Raw genomic sequence first — 18,845 nt, forward strand, 5'->3', positions numbered from 1 at the left:
AAACAACAACCAAACTATGAAAGGTGTCTGTTAGAGGAGCACTATATAAGTTTACTTAATAAATTAAATACAATATATAAAGACATTCAAATAACGTTGCCCTTCAGACAAATAGAAATATGGGATTAGAGAGAGGATGTGAGATAAAAGCCACTTAAACAGTGGTGTTAGTGGGTGCTAGAAGCGAGGACAAGCTTCCCAAAGCAATGCATCATCATCCCAGAGACAGGGTCTGTGAGACTAGATTAGCACCCCATCCTCCCCACCCAACAAGAAGAGGATATTTCAATGGAGCTGAACTCCTGTATGAAGCTAAATTATTCCATTTTCAAAGACTAGAGGAATAGATGGAGCAAACCCAATAGAAATTTAAATCAACATTTCAAATGGAATAAAATTAAGGCCAAATTCCCAGTCTTTCACCTCACCAAGCCTCCTGCCTAATTATATGATATAATTGGAAGCATTGCCAAAACCTTCTACCTTTGCAGTGACAATACTGTCTCAGGTTCTGTCCCCTCTTCCCACACCCCGAACTGTTAACTCTTCCTTCTTCAGGTATCCCATCTCAAAGATAAATCCTTTGAGACCTCCACAGCTACTGAAATATTCCTCATCGAAGTGTAACACCCACCACAGTAAATCCTTCCAGAAGTTCTCCAGGTAATTAGTTTCATAAAATACTGCTTTTGCTGGGATATTCTGCCAACAGCCCCAACTTGCTTAGTAAGGAAATAAAGAACAGGTGTTTTCCTTGCCAATCCTCTCACCGCAAGATTATTTTAATATAAGTTTAATTAATAGGAAGGAACACACAATAAATAATACTCATAAATGGCAAATGGGAATGGCAATTCATAGACCTGCTGAAATTCCACATCTTTACAGATGCAATTTTTTTTTTAACTCACCATAGTGACAGATGAAGTAAAAAGATTTCCTGACTTGGCTTCCCCATTGACGTTTGTTAGGGTCCCTCTGATGGATCCCTCCTGGCTCCCACCTTCTCCATTCATCTTCGACCCTTCTAGAATACATGTATAGCATTTCTGAGAAAGCCTCAGCCACATATGTGCTCAACTACCTAAGATTCTGAGAAATCTGCTCTCCCACCATCTTACTGGAAGGATATATAGAAAAGCCTCCATTGTTTGATTGTGTAATCCCAATGGACACTTTCCCCACTGAAGGTCACTCCAGTTCTTGTCTGCTCTTGAAGTGGTCCAGCACCGTGGCTTACCTCTGCCAGCTCTCCCCCTTGTGAAACCAGGAAAGGTGGCATTCATGCTGCCTGTCTCTGTCAGAACTAATAAATAGGGACAAGGATTGAATCTTTATTATAGACACTTTATTCAGATGCTAGTGATGTGGGAAGACAGTGGGTTATGTGCCTTAAAAGCCATCTTAACATCTCATGTCAAGTTGACCTTTTTATAAGGAGAAGAAAAGCGTAGGTAAGGGGTTTGGAAAAAGGTTTATCAGGTAAGAGTTGCAGTCTTGTCCTAGCATTTTTTTTTTCACCTTCTGATTAACAAGTCTTTTTCTGCCTTATGGACGTTCCCTTCCTGGAACACAATGACTCAGATATCTTCTTGCAGACCCCCTGGGGCGCAAAGGTTGAATTGCTGTAGACCTCCTGGCATCACGTAGGTCCTGCATTCCAGTTCCTGGAATAACAGCTTTCCACATGCATTAATCACTTAAGCTTATCAACTGTAACTAAAGCTAAAAGCTTTAACTGGAGTTCCCCCATCACATGGACTCTGGCTGCTCACTGCTAGTTCTCCACTTAGATCTCCAGGGGCACTGTCCTCTCCCTCGAACTCTGGTGCTGTCACGGTGACCTCAACAGAAGGTAACCCTTTCCTCTACTATCACATCCCCTAAATTCATCCATTTACCAACAATGCAAAGCTGTTGTACTTGACAAGGGGTGGAAGATAGAGAAAATTCTAATTTTTAATATTAACAGTGACCTTAAACACCACTATTCCCAGGGTCCCTGGAAAAAAATTAAAGAGCAAGTTAAATCTGTCACATAGATCCTGTCATCAGGTAACCAGACATACAGAACATTCTTCAACCCATTGTGTTGCAAATCTCTACCTTCCTCTAGGAAACTTTATCCTGTCACTTAAGGGGGTTGGTCTTATGCTAATACGTAATCCTCTACCTCCAATTAGGGCCATCTATGAAACATGAGAGCTCACGGCAGTATCTTCCCCCAAAAGCCTGAAGTTGTTCAATGTGGAACAACACCTCGGACTTTCTTCTAAACAACAGTCACACCCAACCCTCCCAAAACAAACACACTCAAAATAAATCCCTTTTAAAGAAGAGAAACATTTCTCTAAATGCAACAGTTTAGGGATCTGCAGACCTTGCCCCAGGTCACAAAGGAGATAGCAGTGTTACATTATTGACAAAGAGATATCAATCTTCCTTTCCTATTCTTTTATTTTCAGGCCTAGCCCTGGTTTTTGCAAACAAACCAACAAAGAAGCCCATTATGGCATCTTTGAGAATAACAGTGCCATCAACTTAATTGCTACTATTTACCTTGCTTTACTTTATTGTGGACGAAATTCTTTTCTAGTCAAGATTTCCTCCCATTCTAAATTTGGAAATAAGGCAACAACTAAGAGAGAGGTGCACATTCCACCAAAGCCATTCTCTGCAGAATTGCGTTTCTCCTACTTTACTGGGTATAGCTTCCCCACAAGGCAATTTCCCATCAGTCTTCAGACTGAATGCCCCTTCTGGGCTGTACCCCCATCAGTAAGAATCTATGGCTGACCTGGCAACCCATTGGTTATACCCAGTTAGGGTTAGGTGACATAAGCTTTATTATATAGCTTTTTCTTTAATACATTTCTCCAAAGCTGAGCTTGCTCTATCCAAAGCCATTCAATATTATCTTCTGCCAAAACCATCTTCTGTCACATTATAAATCCTTAACCTTCTAAATCCACATTCTCTAAGTCCCTTTATTAGTTCCCATTTCCTTATCAGATTTTATTTCTCATCCCAGAATAACTCTGATTTTTGCCAACCCTTCTGCTCACACCTTTTTGTTGTTGTTCTTGATTCTAGAATTTCTTTCCTTGACCTTTCTCTACTCCACATCTACATTTTAAAATTTTTTTTTCACCTAACCTCTCCCTAGAATACCTTCTCACTTCTCATCTTACAAACCAGCTCTCAGCTATTAAAGTTTGAGATATTTTTTAACCACCCTTATGCACTCTATAGGGTCAATAGGAACAGCATCACTGCTGCCAGGGGACAATTCTCAGGCTCGAAATAAACATTACTCCATTGATCAGGGCCTTGATGGTTATGTTGCAATGGCTTAATATATGCATTACAACAGCTACCTTACGAATGAGAAATATGTACACCACCTGCATTATGAAGCAAACAAACTTTGTGGGATAACCCAAGAATCTAATCACCCCTTGTATCACTCTCTGCTTGGGAATATGAGGTCTCCATTCTAAATAACCACAAAAATCTTTTGAAAGGTAATTGGTTCACACCTGGCATCTGTAGACATTGTTATAATTCCCTACCCACACGCAGGCTGCCTCTGATGCATGAAGCAGCAGCTCTTCTCTTTCAAGGACCTAGACGGAGGCAAGAGAATCCCACTGCTGCAACATGATGGAAGCCCACTTGCTGATGACAATGACAATAAAAGATTTCCTTCTGTATATTTTCATTTGTTAAATTACATATAAGTTTCAAAATCTCCCTTATGGTTTTTAGAGTAATTAGCATGAATTCGGGCAGGGAACAAACTATTTAGAGAACAGTACCTTGTTTTAAGGCCTGGTTCTCTTGTGTATTCAACATCTAGTTGGCCAAGTCACTTAATCCTTCTGTGCCTCAGTTTCCCTAACAGTAAAGCAAGAGTGATAACAATGAAGATATTGTCCTTATCAAATGACATGATTCCTCAGTGAAGCACAAGCAGGGTGGAGCTGCTGTGACAAGTTGGGGTCACAGTGACCACAGAAATTCCAACAAGCAGGTAGGTCATGGTAACCAAGGAAACTAAATAGTGTCTAGACATAAAGCAGACAAACATCAGGTCAAAAGGTGAAAGTAGCAGGAGGTCCCCAGTCATGGTCAGATCCTGGTGAGAAGAATGCAGTGGGTGGTACCCACCATCCCAGTATTTCATGAGGGTCTTTGCCAAGCCAGATTCCATCCCTTGAGAAGAGAACACAGCATTAAATTATAGGAAGATAGACTACGTACCTGGAATGGGAATCCAGGGAAGCCCCGGGGGAAATGTGGCCAATGATCATGACACTCTAGAGGGACTTAACCATGATTCAAGACAAATCAATTACTTCCGGCCAAGACGGAGGTATAGGTAGACACACTATCCCTCCTCACACAACCAAAAGAAGGACAACAACAATTTAAAAACAAAAAACAACGAGAACTGACTGAAAACCGAACTGAATGGAAGTCCAACTACCAAGGAGTTAAAGAAAACACATTCATTCAGATCGGTAGGAGGGGTGGAGATGGGCAGCCAGGCAGAGAGGACTCGCGGCAAGACGGTGGCTGGCGGACCCAGCGAGGCGGCGGATTGTGGAGCGGGGCATGCAAGGCTGCAGCTGGCCGGCAAGGCAGCAGCGGGTGGACCCCGCGAGGCAGTGGATTGCAGACTGGGTGGTCCCACATTCGAGCGCAGATAAACCAGGATAAACAACTGGGGAGCAGGATGAACCGTGCAACCCAGGGCCCCAGCTTGGGGAAATAAAGCCTCAAACCACCGATGGAAAACACCTCTGGAGGTTGAGGCGGCAGCAGGAAAAACTCCAGCTTCACAGAAGAGTTTGTTGAAGAGATCCACAGGGTCCTAGAAGAAACACAAACCCACCCACCTGGGAATCAGCACCAGAAGGGCCCAGTTTGCTTGTGGGTAGTGGGGGAAGTGACTGAAATCCGGCAGAGAATGGAGCAAGCGCCATTGTTCCCCCTCAGACCACTGCCCCACATACAGTGTCACAACACAGCAATGTGAGTTACCCCACCCTGGTGAACAACTAAGGCTCTGCCCCTCATACGTAATAGGTTCATCAAGACAAATTAAAAGGCCCAAATGAAAGAACAGATCAAAGCTCCAGAAAAAATACAACTAAGCAATGAAGAGATAGCCAACCCATCAGATGCACAGTTCAAAACACTGGTAATTAGGATGCTCATAGAATTGGTTGAATTTGGTCACAAATTAGATGAAAAAATGAAGTCTACACTAAGCTAAATAAAGGAAAATGTACAGGGAACCAATAGTGATGGGAAGGAAACTGGGACTCAAATCAATGATGTGGACCAGAAGGAAGAAAGAAACATCCAACCAGGATGAAGGAATAAGAATTCAAAAAAATGAGGAGAGGCTTAGGAACCTCCAGCTTTAAACATTCCAACATCCAAATTATAGGGGTACCAGAAGGAAAAGAGGAAGAGCAACAAGTGGAAAAGTTATTTGAACAAATAATGAAGGAGAACGTCCCCAATCTGGCAAAGGAAATAGACTTCCAGGAAGTCCAGGAAGCTCAGAGAGTCCCAAAGAAGTTGGACCCAAGGAGGAACACACCAAGGCACACCATAATTACATTACCCAAGATTAAAATGAAGGAGAGAATCCTAGAAGGAGCAAGAGAAAAGGAGACAGTTACCTACAAAGGAGTTCCCATTAGACTGTCAGTTGATTTCTCAAAACAGACCTTACAGGCAAGAAGGGGCTGGAAAGAAGTATTCCAAGTCATGAAAGGCAAGGACATACATCCAAGGTTGCTCAATCCAGCAAAGCTTTCATTTAGAATGGAAGGGCAGATAAAGTGCTTCTCAGATAAGGTCAAGTTAAAGGAGTTCATCATCATCAGCTCTTATTATATGAAGTGTTAATGGGATTTATCTAAGAAAAAGAAGATAAAAAACATGTACAGTACAATGACAGAAGACTCATAATCATTAACAACCACACCTAAAACAAAAACAAAAGCAAACTATGCAAACAACTAGAACAGGAACAGAATCACAGAAATGGAGATCACATGGAGGGTTATCAATAGGGGCGTGGGATGGAGAGAGAGGGAGAAAAGGTACAGAGAATAAGTAGCATAGATGGTAGGTAGAAAATAGACAGAGAGAAGGTAAGAATAGCATAAGAAATGTAGAAGCCAAAGAACTTATGTGTATGACCCATGGACATGAACTAAAGGGGGGGAATGCGGGTGGGAGGGGGTGTGCAGGGTGGAGGGGAGTGAAGGGAGAAAGTGGGACAACTGTAATAGCATAATCAGTAAAATATATTTTTTAAAAAAGAAAGAAAAGAAGAAAATTTTACCCTTTGCGATAGTATAGACGGACCTGGAGAACATCATGCTAAGTGAGATAAGCCAGTCAGAGAAAGACAAATTCCATATGATTTTACTCATATGTGGACATATGTGGAATCTAATGAACACATTGAACTAACAAAGACAACATGGACAGACTCATAGACGGAGAACTGATGACAACTAATGGAGGTTGCGGGGCAGGGAGGTGAGGGGATGCAGGGACTTTGAAAAAAGGAAAAAGTTCTCATGGACATGGACAACAGTGTGGTGACTGCTGGGGGGAGGAGGGCCTAAGGGGACTAGATGGTAATGGAAAAATATAATAAAGATTAAGTCAAAAAATTTTTAAAAGACAAATCAATAATTCTAGTGATCATCCCTGAGACCCCATGCCCAGCATCAAATGAACCTTGAAGCATGTCATTGAAGCCCACACATCATCAAGGCAAGGTATAGGTTATAGGAATGTTTGTTAAGTGGCAGAGGGTGGTTTTGTTACTGTGGGTATTTAGCTTGAAAAGGGAAGCAAAGAGACCAGACGCTGAGCTTAATAAACTGGGAAGCAGGAGCCTGTGTGCTTAACTGGGAAGCTACAGCTTTTCTCAGTCCAGGGGATTATAGCATTGCTCCGCCAAGGGGATTAACATTCCTCCCTTCCCTCCTCAGGTACCATGTTGTTGATGGGGTGCAGGGGGAGATTCTGGACCATAGAGGCCTGTTGGTCTAACTAGGGGTTGTGAACCCATCCAAAGCCCATGAAAGTTTGGGAAGTTGATTGTCATTTTGGAAAAGCACCTGATCTGTCCCAAACCCAACCTCCTGGTTATAACCCAGGAAAACAAAGAAGCTCTCTCTTTCTTACTTGTGACCTGCAAGTCACAGTACATGCACCTGTGGCACAGTACATGCACCTGTTCTCTCCATGGCCTCCAGGAGGGAGCCAGAAATGAACTTCAGCTGGAAACACACGCTAAGCTAGCCAGTTGCTGGACTGTACTTCAATATGGAGCATAAACTCTGGGCAGTGGCCTCCATCCTGGTTCTACTGTTGACAAGGTTGGACATTTTCCATGGCGAGATGGACAGAGATGGGACATTGGGAAGTCAAGAGGAGAACCCCCTTAATTGTACATCATCAATAAGCCTTATCATAGAGCCACATCCTCCTGTGCGGGTATCAGGAAATTCTTTCCCTTTAGACACTGCACCACTTCCACCAACAAAAGCTGGACCAAAACAAAATTTCTTCCCAATAGAATTAAGGTTGAGTTATCAATTAGCTCAGTCTGTTGGGGCTCTGGGTGCTCTACCAGGCACTCACTCCCAGAGCAGCTCAGTCCTTCCCACTGCTTCACTGCCTCAGGCCTCTTTGCTCCTGCCAGTTCCTCTGTTAATGATGGATGCCAGGGGAAGAGACAGGTCCGCGCACAGCCGGCACTCAACAAATGTCAGAAGAGGGCATGGACAGAGGACTGAGTAATGAATGCACCAAGTTAAAGCCCACGCATGACAAGTGGGGATTCAAATGCAGTAGCATTTGTACAGAGAAGAGCCTGTCATTTTTCTCATGCAAAGGGAGAGTAGATATGTTGTCTCATTCTTTAAAACTGGTCCTGCAGACATCCTTAGTCCTGTGCTCTTTGCACTTTGGAGGATAAAACACAGCCCTCCAGAGCATTTTAAGAACTGTGTAGGAAAGGACAAACAAGTTTGGAAGTCAAGAAAGATAAGAAGCCAATTGCCAACGAATTCAGAGTTCCTATTTGAGGCCAGTCAAAACTAGCTAAACAAAAAAATGTGTTAGGCAGAGAGTTAATCACTTAGTTAATACCTTAAATGACCAATTTATCAGTCCCAATATATCTTCTTTGAGATGCATTTACAGAGCTGTGTAATACAGGGTGAAATCCAAGGTGTCTGATCTTGGCCTAATGGTGGTTACATAAGGAATGTGAACTAGACCGGTGAGGTCTGCCCTTGAGTTCTGCAGGATCCAAACCTGCATGTGAACCTCGGTGAGTCCCCATCTCTGGAGAGGCACATGGACCGGTACTTCCTGGGCACCCATCCCCAGCAAAGGGACCTTCACATTTCCTAATTAGGTTATATTCAATGCTCACAGGCTGGTGATGGATGAGATACTGAAGTGTAATCACAACTGATATTATTCATGTCCCAGGAATGTGCGGCCCAAGCTGCTCTGCCAGCTTTAGCAGAAAACAATGGTGCAGCTGACAAGTAGCCTTTTTACATTTCAGATCCCGGTCCGGATTTATTCTTTCTGTTTGCTTAGGATTGCAGAACAGGTGTCTGGAGAGGAGAAGTGAATATGCTGTAAGTTACAGCTGTAAGTTGCTGTAAGTTACACTTCCTGGTTGTGTGGGTCTCATTAAGTCATATAAAGACTGGCAAAGCCTGCCTGTTAGAATGTCCTGAAATGGGGCCAACCAGGCAGCCTCTGCATCTGCCTTGAGACGTTTGATTGCCTAAAGGCCCAAGTAACCACAGAAAGGGTAATTAACTTACTAACAGGTGTTGTGCCAGACGTGGAGTTCAAATAATAGGTGGAGATAAGCTGCCTATTATGAAATGGTTAACATCGGGAGAAAGGCCAGACAAAACATGCCAGCAACTAACACAAGTCAGATGCAACCCAGGGCTATAACAGAGGGATAAAGGATGGACTCTTGACTAAAGAAAGGGAGGAGGGCTACCAAAGGGGAGTATTGGAGGATGAGTAACAGTATATGAAGAAGGAGGGGTGCATTCCAGCAGATAAAAAATGGGATGGAGCCAAGGTCAAGGAGCTATAATAACACAGAGGAGGGACAGTAGCCCAGCAGACAGGACGTCACTTCCTCACAGGAAAAGTAAGCCTTGTGGGACACAGAGGTGGTAGTCAGATGGTAGGCAGAGGGAAGAGCATTCTAGAAAGAGGCACCACTGCCCCCACAAAAAGGTGATGGAACATGTTTTAAATATTGGATGGGCCAAAAAGTTCATTTGGTTTTTTCCATAAAATGGCTCCAGTAACGCATAGTTGTCTTCGACTTCATTTAAAGCTATTGTTTGACTGCGTGTAGAGCCCTCCGAGAGTTCCATAAAGGAGGCGTTGGTGCGTGGGCTTTGGGTTGGCTGGTTTACATACCGTAGGTGGGTTTCCAGGCAAGTTGTTCGCTATTTCTGGAAACCAGCTGACCCTAGGAGTACCAGCCCCTTTCAGTATTAGCAAGGCCCCACAACATCAAAGCATCAAAATAAAAAGACTTGCTCGATACACCCCACCTTGCCTAGTCTTTATTGTTGAGTCTGCTGTCATTGGCAGCACCCGAGACTGCCCTCTGTATCTCCCCTTTTGACCTCGCAAGTTCCTGAGGTCTGAGCAGTGTCATCATCGCCACTTGAGGAGACCTTTACTTCTTCAAATCCTAGTAGGATAAGGCTGCAGACAGCTGCTGCACACCTGTCTTGTACTCCATGCTTTGCAAGGAATATAGAGTGCACCATTTGTGTGGTCCCACACAACCCCCTGTAGGTGGGAATTACTCTTTCCTCTGACTGCCCTTTAACATGGCCCAAACCTTTCTGCTTGCCTGAGAATCTAAATATTTACAGATTCCCCCTTATCCATTTTCCATCTATTATCTTATGTTTCCCTTTCTCTTCTCCCAGCTCTATTGTTTCTCGTAGGCCACTCCTGATGCTTCATTCATTCAACACACATCTGTTGCACATGGACACTGTGACAGTAATTATGCCAGGTCCCAGGGACAGAGGGACAAATAAGACTACCCCCGTAGAACAGGAAAAATGATCTGAACTTACTTTTTGAGGTTTGATGATGTATCAGTGACATTCACAAGAACTGTTTTACTAAATCTTCATACCTAGTTTCAAGATTCATTTGATGATAATCTTATAGGGACTCCAGTCATTTTGGATTAGGGTCCACATGACCTCAATTAAATTTAACTGCCTTTTTAAAGGCCTTCTCCCCAAATACAGTCATATTCTGAGGTGATGGGTGTTAAAATATTAACATATGAATTTTGAGGAGACGCAATGCAGTCCATAACAATGTTGGAATCCTACCCATTCTTCTAATCCTTCCTCATGTGTTTTCTTTTCAGGAAGCCTGAATTTTAAGCAGGTGGAAGCTCTCCTTTATTGTAATTCCTTTGCTCCAGTCTGCCACCTAACAGAAGGCCCTAATGTAGTACAACTTCTTTGAATGACCGAACAATGATCTGTTTTTTAAACTAGGTCTTACATTATGTCCCTTAATTGCATATAGCTTAATGCTTTATTCAGAGTAAACACTCAAGAAATATTCAGGAAGTGAATAGATAAATAAACTGTGGTACATCCAGACAATGAATGTGCTAAAAGGAAGTAAGCTATTAAACCATGAAAATACATGGAAGCATCTTAAATGTTTAGTACTAAGTAAAAGAAGTCAATTCCAACTATATTACAGTCTGGAGAAGGCAAAACTATGGAGACAGTGAAAAGATCAGGGGTGCCAGAAATAATGAGGAAGGAAGGAATAAATGAGCAAAGCACAGATGATTTTTAGGGCAGTGAAACTATTTGTGTGATACTGTAATGATGGATACATGCCATTACATATGTGTCCACACCCACAGAATGTACAACAGCAGGAGTGAGGCCTAATGCAAACTATGGACTTTTGGGTGATTGGGTGTCAATATAGGTTCATTGATTGTAACCAATGTACCACTCTAGTGCAGGACATTAATACCAGGAGGCCATGGGGCGGGGTGGGGGGAGGCACAGGGTAATATGGAAGCTCTCTGTACTTTCTGGTCAGTTTTGTTGTGAACCTAAGACTACTCTCATAAAAATTAAGAAAAACTCAACAAATATATTTTTAAATTGAATTGAACTCTTTGCACAACCCCACACATGTGTAAGTCTAAGTCTAACTTCCAACTTTGGGTTTTCAATAAACCCTGATTTCCTAGTAGCTAACTATGTCATTAGCACCTAGAGATAATAAAACAATTAAGGGAGAGAATGGTGTCTGAGCCTTGTTCATTCCTTTATCTGAATCCTAATATTTGGATATTGCAGGACATGAACCTGAGAGTAGGCCACCCATCTCCCAAGCAATGTTACTCTACTCCAAGATATTATAAAACTTTGATTAGCCAAAATGCTATGCCTAAGGACTAAGATCCTAGTTCATTGGTTCTATGGCTGCTGAGTATATCCTCCCTCCTTTCCTTCCTCAGAGGAAAACACAGCATTCCCCGAGGACGGCAGTACTTATCCATTATTACAGTGACTCAGGTGTGAATTCTCAAGTCCACTGATGAAGAAATACATGTTAGAATTCTTTGTGCGTGCTGCTGCTGCCAAAAGACAAATATCCAGAGTTGCTGGAGCTCTGAGTTGACAAATAAATACCAGAAGTCCCTTATGGTGAGATAGAAAGAAAGAGGAGGAGGAGTGAGAAAGGCCAGAGGAGGCCAGAGATAAACCTCAGATCCTTCATCGCCATGAAGCACAAATCAAGTGCTGGGTCCTCACTGACACGCTCTGTGGAGGCCAATCACTGGTTCTCAAGATCTGTGCCTAGTGTAGGCAGACACAGATCATACGCCCCGGCCCTATGCAATAAAAAATCCAAGGATCACCGAAGCCTTCTTCAAATGCAAAGATAAGCATTCACCCTCCATCAGGACATCCTGGTCAGCTTTATTGGAAGCAATCTCTCCACTTACCAATCATTTCACCACAGTTTCAACTGTTTCTTGGAGTCCATGAGAGTCAGAAGGAAGTTTCAAGAAACTCCTTGGTGAAAGGGTGGAAGGCTAAGAGGGGAAAGACTCCCCACTACAGCTCAGCCAGAACAACTGTACTTTTGCCCCTAACATACATCAGGGACCACCTTACAATTCCATTTAAAAAGGGAAAAACTTCAAAACCAATAATATGTAGTGAAATATCACTATTACTAGACCATCTATCCCAGATAACCCAGATGGTCTCAATTTAGATACATGTTATTTCACTGTCAGAGAACATATCAGAATATGTGTCCCTATTTGACATTTGGAAAATATCATGGAGTTGATGACATTTATCACATACTGTCTTGTAATAATACTGGTGTGCTTGTTTTATGATCTCTAAAAATTTTGAACTGCTTAAATGTAGGAAGCATATTCTTCTTTGCATCTTTTAGAGTACCTGGGCTTTACCCTCTGCTGTTCAACAAATGTAAGTAGAATGACAATAAGAATGTTAGGTCATGCTTACTAGCAAGCAGATTTGTGCAGTGGGTCCTAAGATTTATAACATAAAGAAATGAATGTGCAAAATTCTTATTTTTGCTTTCTAGGCAGACCCACAATGAGGAACAATTTAAAGATAGGGCTTTACAAACCAAAAAGGAAGTCTTAGATCACTCTAGGAAGAGAGATTTTAATATAGGGCACAAAAGAGACAGCTACCTTTGAACAAGTTCAGCATTGTCTATTTGTGTAAATCTCACGATATTTCCGGGTGAGGGTGCAAAGCTTAGGGTTGCCAAGTGTTGACTCCTGTGTGCATGCCTAATTTGCAAAACATGTTCTTCTGTTCAGACAGGTGGCCAGAGCACTGTCAGGGGTGCCGGATAGCCCTGGAGGGTTAAGATGAAAGAATTTGGGATACAGTTTCCACGTTCAGTCAAGCAGGTTTGGAAAGATGAGAGAAATATAGGTCAGCCCAGGAGGAGCGCCAACATTATTGGCCCAATTCCTTGGGACAGAATGGGCATTCACTAAATACGCCCTGAATGTGTGAAATGGCTCCCCTCCCCTCCCCTCCTGCTGCAACCTGTTCCGTCAGTTGTCAGGCAGCTCAAAGCACTCCCAAGGCCACACACCTACCTACTTATTATTCTTCTTGAGGAAAATACCACAGGCATTGTTTCTAAACAGTTGAAAACAAAGGCTAATATGTGGGCTTGGAAGCATCCACTAGGCCTGCTGGGAGAGGTGTACTTGAGAGTCTGGTACATCAGGAGGGTGACAGGCAGCAAAATATCCTGGCCCTGAACTTAAGTGACCTTGGGGAGACTATTGTCAGATGTGGTTTTCAAACTTCCCCCTGGAATGTTCTCTGTGAAGTAAAGGTAAGGGCGGTTCTGGGTGTCCCCCAGTGAGCATTTGCTGGGGTTTTTTGTGGGAGTCCCAATTAAGTGACCCATAGTAAACTTCTGAGAAGATTGTCTGTCCTTTGTGTACAGGGACTTCCAACACAGCGTAACACAACCAAGGTGACTGACACAAGAAAAGCAAAGACAGTGAAGACGTGTACCTGGAAGCTATTTGTATGTTTTGTGCGTGTGTCGGGGGAGGTACATGGGTCCTTCTTTCCACATGTGTGTGAATGCATGAAAGGAGCAGAAAGAACGGAGGGAGGGAGGTTGTCGTTGCAGACCTCTCTCTTCTCCTCTTTTTTCATGTCATTTCTCTCTAACCCAGAACATTAACTCAAACCGTCGTCTTTCCTGCATAGCTCTATAATGCTCATTTTGACAGGTACTACATTGGATGAACAAAGAAAGTTGGACAAAAACAGTCTGAATTTGCTACCAAGTATACAAATGAAGAAGCTTCAGAGAAAGAATTAGTAGAGGTCAAAATCTATATAAGCCAAGTTGTCACTACCTACATAACCTTGAATGAATCAGACCTTTCTCTGGTTCATTTATTAAAGCATCATAGAATTCAACAGATATTTATCATGTGCCAGATATCTATAGTAGCAATTTTCAACTGATGTGCCTCAAGAATTTTTAAAACATTCAATACCTGAGAAAAACGAGGTCATGGGCACTGACCTCTTTTTCCTTAGATTGTCAAACAGAAAAGTGACAACAGCCGATACAATAGGTATTCAGTGTGAATGAATCAAAATTATACCTATTTTTTTATCAGATCTGCAACAAATATATTTTTGTTGTGCCACAGAATTTTAGTAATTAGTTTGTGTATGCCACGAGATGAAAAAGTTGAAAATAGCTGATCTATACTAAAAACTGAGGATTCATTCATTCACCAAATATGTATTAAGTCCTTACTATGTGGCAGGCACTGATTGAGTTACTGGAATAATGCAGCAATGAATTAAACAGGCAAAGTTTCTGCCCTCACAGTTCCTGCATTGTTGGGGTGCAGGAGATAATAAAGAAATAAATACACAATACGTTGGGTGATGAGTACAATGAAGAACAAAGCAGGTAAAAGGGGCCATGGGTGATTTTTATATAGGTTTTCTGGGAAGGTCTCTGGGGAGCTAACATTTAAGCAGAGGCCCCCAAAAAAGGTAAGGAGGAAAACATACAAGTATCTGAGAGAAAGAATACACCATGAGGAATATAACAGGACGGACTTGTTATACACAAAAGTTGCCTCAAATCCCTTCTGGAAAGAGACAGAGTGAATCACTCTTATCTACCTTCTCTACCAAACATGGACAGACGACTTAAGAAACAGGAAAGGAGAGGCAGGTAAAGGGTTTTTTGAAGTGTGGCAGGCTATATAAACATAAGGTAATGCTATTTATTAGTCACTGGTTTCCAGTCAACAATCAGGATCAATAATGCACCCTCACTGGAAGGCCTTACCCACAAATAAAATTGGTGCTGCCTGAGTTCAAAAGCTAATTGAAACGCCAACAGTGCTCAGATTCTGTGGTTACTTGGGGCACCTGGCTAACCTGCTCAAAACCTATGCAAGGCCTGCAGTCCACATGCTCACATAGTCTCATATATACCATTTCCCGCTACATTTGATTAGATGAAACTGCAATCTCCTAACCAGGATGTGACTTGAAGTCCTTTATTTATGAGGAAGTCACTGCTTCAAAAATTCCTTAGGTTTTGGCAATTGTTCAACCAAATTCATTACAATGGGTTGACTTTATTTCCAGGACCGGTAAAATCCTAATTGGGTAGCAAGGAAGGGAATCCTCAGCTATGAGGATGTTCTTGTTCAAACGTTCTAACCTTCCAGCTTCTCTTACATTTTTCCTCAAATCTAACTTCAGGGGATAATCGAGAACATGCACGCACAAATTCAGTCTGAATATGGCATTTTGGAGGAAAACCCCCAGCTGAGTACACATGAGTGTGTTTCAGCTTTGCCAGAAGAGAAGTGGTTATGCATTATACATGGACTATAAAGACGTTTTTTGTAAGCCTTCCTTTAAAATGTTTGAGTTTTAGAACTTAAAATGTTCCATGTGTTTAGTATTTCTTGTTCAGCTAGACTAAAGAAAAGTGGTTGAAAATTCTGTCTCAGCATACATGTGGTATATTTCAGGAATGTTTAATATATTATTATTTCTGGAGCAATGGAGTTTGCAAACAGAGCTTTTACACTCATTGCAAGTTGTAGTCAGGGGGTCCATTTATTCAGCACATATTTTTGTTGAGTACCTACTATGTGCCCAGCCCCATTTTAGGTATGGAAGATACAACAGTACACAAAGCCCGCATTTTACAGAAAACAGGCCATAGATAAATTTATAAATAAATATAAAGCAATGTCAGGTACATTATATTCTTTCTGCTTTAGGCTGGAAAGGGAACATGAGAAGGACTGCTGTTTCAGAGGAAAAGCCAGCTCTCCTGAAGTCTCATTTGAATAAAGACAATGAATTCTTTCGGTTACCTGGGGGAAAGAAGTGGCCAGGCAGATGGAGTGCCCCAGGCACTGCTGGAGTTCCTGGAAAGGCCTGCAGGCCATGTGGCCTGGGCAGAATGAGAGAGGGAAAGCAAGCAGTCAGAAATGAGGTCTTACATAAAAAAACATATGTCAGAATGTCCCTGGTGCCCCCAAAGTGGCAGGACTACTGAGTCCACAGTTCAGCTTCATTTCTTGGAGGTTCAAACAATGATAACAAATCGCAAGGAAAGCCTGCTATTAAATTATAGTCACCTTACTATATATATTTGGAAAAAAAATGCATATTTGTTGTTTTTTTTCTCCTGGACCCAGGTATTTTTATTTTACTTTACTTTATTTTATTTTATTATCCTCGCCCTAGGGCATGCTTATTGATTTTAGAGAAAGGAAGGGAGGGAGAGACAGAGGTAGTGAACCATGGTTGTGAGAGAGAAACATGATTGTTTTTGTGTCTTGCACATGCCTTGACTAGGAACCAAACCCACAACCGGGAATCAAACCTGAGACCTTTGAGTTCATGGCATGATGCTCCAACCAACTGAGCCATAGCAGCCGGGACCTCCTGGGCCCATTTACCGGTGAATTTCTCCTGCATTTCTTGACTCCTCTCCCTACTCAATTTCTCCCATATTTCAAAGATGAATTGAAGCTCTTTGAGAACCCTCCCTGAAATCCTCTGGCAGACACTAAGTGGCTCTGTGACCAGAGGCTTTGACAGAGGACTTGCTCACCATCAGTAGACTGGTGTTCAGAAAAACTCTAAAACTGAATGCGAAAGAATCTCTGTAATTTTCTGTATGTGTTTTCCTGATAAGAGTGTCCACAAGTCCCACAAGATTTTAAAATGAGTCTGTGACTTAAAAATATTGAAACCACTGCTCTTGACTAGGGCTTCTCAAACCTCAAATGTGCACACAAACCATCTACATTTCTCTAAGATGAAGGTTCCACTTCAGTAGCTCTGGCGTGAGCCTTGCTGTTACTTGTCCCAGGACCACATTTGGTGACAAGAGGCTAGAATATTTCTAGTCAGCACTTGCATGCACTGGCATGTTCTCGCTGCCCCTTAAGTAGATTGCAGGTTTCTGGACACCAAGTGTACTTAATGCTGACACTTCTTGGCTCTTCTCCACAGTCAGAACTAACAGAAAAAATAAATAGCCCACCTCTGGGCCTGACAGATGCTTGCTCTACAGATGTTAGTGCATTAATTGAACCTGATTAAAATATTTTCTCTATATTCACTATCTTAGTCTCACTTAGGCTTCTAAGGTTACCATCAATTTTTCAAGGCCAAACCTTTCTCTAATTCATAGTAGAACCTCAGAACCCCGAAATCTTCCTAAAGCAAAGCTTTTCTCTCTCTTCCTTATGAAAACCAAAATCCATTAAACTCGGAAACCATCATAGTACAGGAAAGGCTCTCATTGGAAAGAATAATTCATTACATTAGGGCAGTCTTCCTCACTGGAGATGGTCAGTACTAAGAAAGATGTTCAGCACAAATATGTAGTGTAGAGGGCATCAAAGAAGCCAGGATAAATCAAATCAACATTACTGGGCCCTTGAAGAGGCAGGTTCTAGATGAATTGCTTAGAGCCCAGATGTGAAGCTTCATGAAGGAAGGACAGAGAGCGACAGTCTCTAGAAAGTGAGGAATGGTGCAGAAAGTGAAAATAGGGTTTTGGAATACGACTGCTACCTCAAAGAACCTTCCACTCTGTTTGCAGAAGCTATAAAAGAAGTTATGTACTTAGTCATGTTAACAGCAGTTAACAATAGAGACAATGAAAACAATTCTACAAACAAGACATGTGTAAAGAATGTTTTTGTGTGTGCAAAAATTTTTTTCATATGGTATTTAATATATACATACTATTTGTACTTATGAAAATACCATATGCAATGAAAGCTATGCATATTTATAGAAACACTTCAAGTGGGCCAGTACCATTTAATATTTTCCAATAAATTCATATATATATATATATATATATATGTGCCAAAGGGAACATATATTTTGAAATATGAACCCGAAGTAAAACTCTCAGGAATCTGGAGTAAAATCCAGGTATCTGCCAAAGGAAACTTTGGAGCAATTGCCATTTGCAGAGAGGAAACAATGCCCGGTCTCTTATCTCCATGGACTGTTTTGCTTGTCAGATTTCTAACATCACTTCAGCTGAGTCTTGTATTTGACTTCCAACCTCCTGGCCATTTGACCCGACAACTATTATTTTCTTTGAGGCTTTTAATGCTCCACCCAAGTATTTTACTTTCCAGAGCAGTTGTGTCCGTTTCCTTCTCACTTCACCTTAACGTCAGCGGTGTGTTACAACACGGTTTAACGAGCATCCTCTAAGGTTTCAGAAAGACCCAAGGGCGTTGCGGTGCTGACCCGCAGCTAATAACGCACTGGAAAGTCAAGGTCTCCCGAAGGGTCTCTGCTTTGTGCCGGGATTTCCATCCAACCTTAAAGTAGTTGGCCTGGGGCCAGGCCCGCAGCGCCGGACTCTCCCGGGTTCCAGTCTCCTCCCCAGGCCTACGGTGAGAGCTGGAACCTCACAGCCGGAAAACACCGCCCTTTCCTGTCGCCTACTCATTCATTCCCCAGGGCGACGACTCGAGGAGGAAGAGACGGAGACGGATTAAGAAAATTAATTAACCGGGTGCTCGGTCGGCCTCCGGGCGGAGGGGCAGGGCGTGCAGCGGCGGTCGCCGGAATGACCGGCAGGCGCAGGTGTCCCGAAGGGAGAAATTTCACGCTCCCGGCCAGCAG

This window comes from Phyllostomus hastatus, unplaced genomic scaffold (genome assembly GCF_019186645.2).
Source record: "Phyllostomus hastatus isolate PE091 unplaced genomic scaffold, TTU_PhHast_1.1 phas_scaffold_78, whole genome shotgun sequence".
Classification (NCBI taxonomy): domain Eukaryota; kingdom Metazoa; phylum Chordata; class Mammalia; order Chiroptera; family Phyllostomidae; genus Phyllostomus; species Phyllostomus hastatus.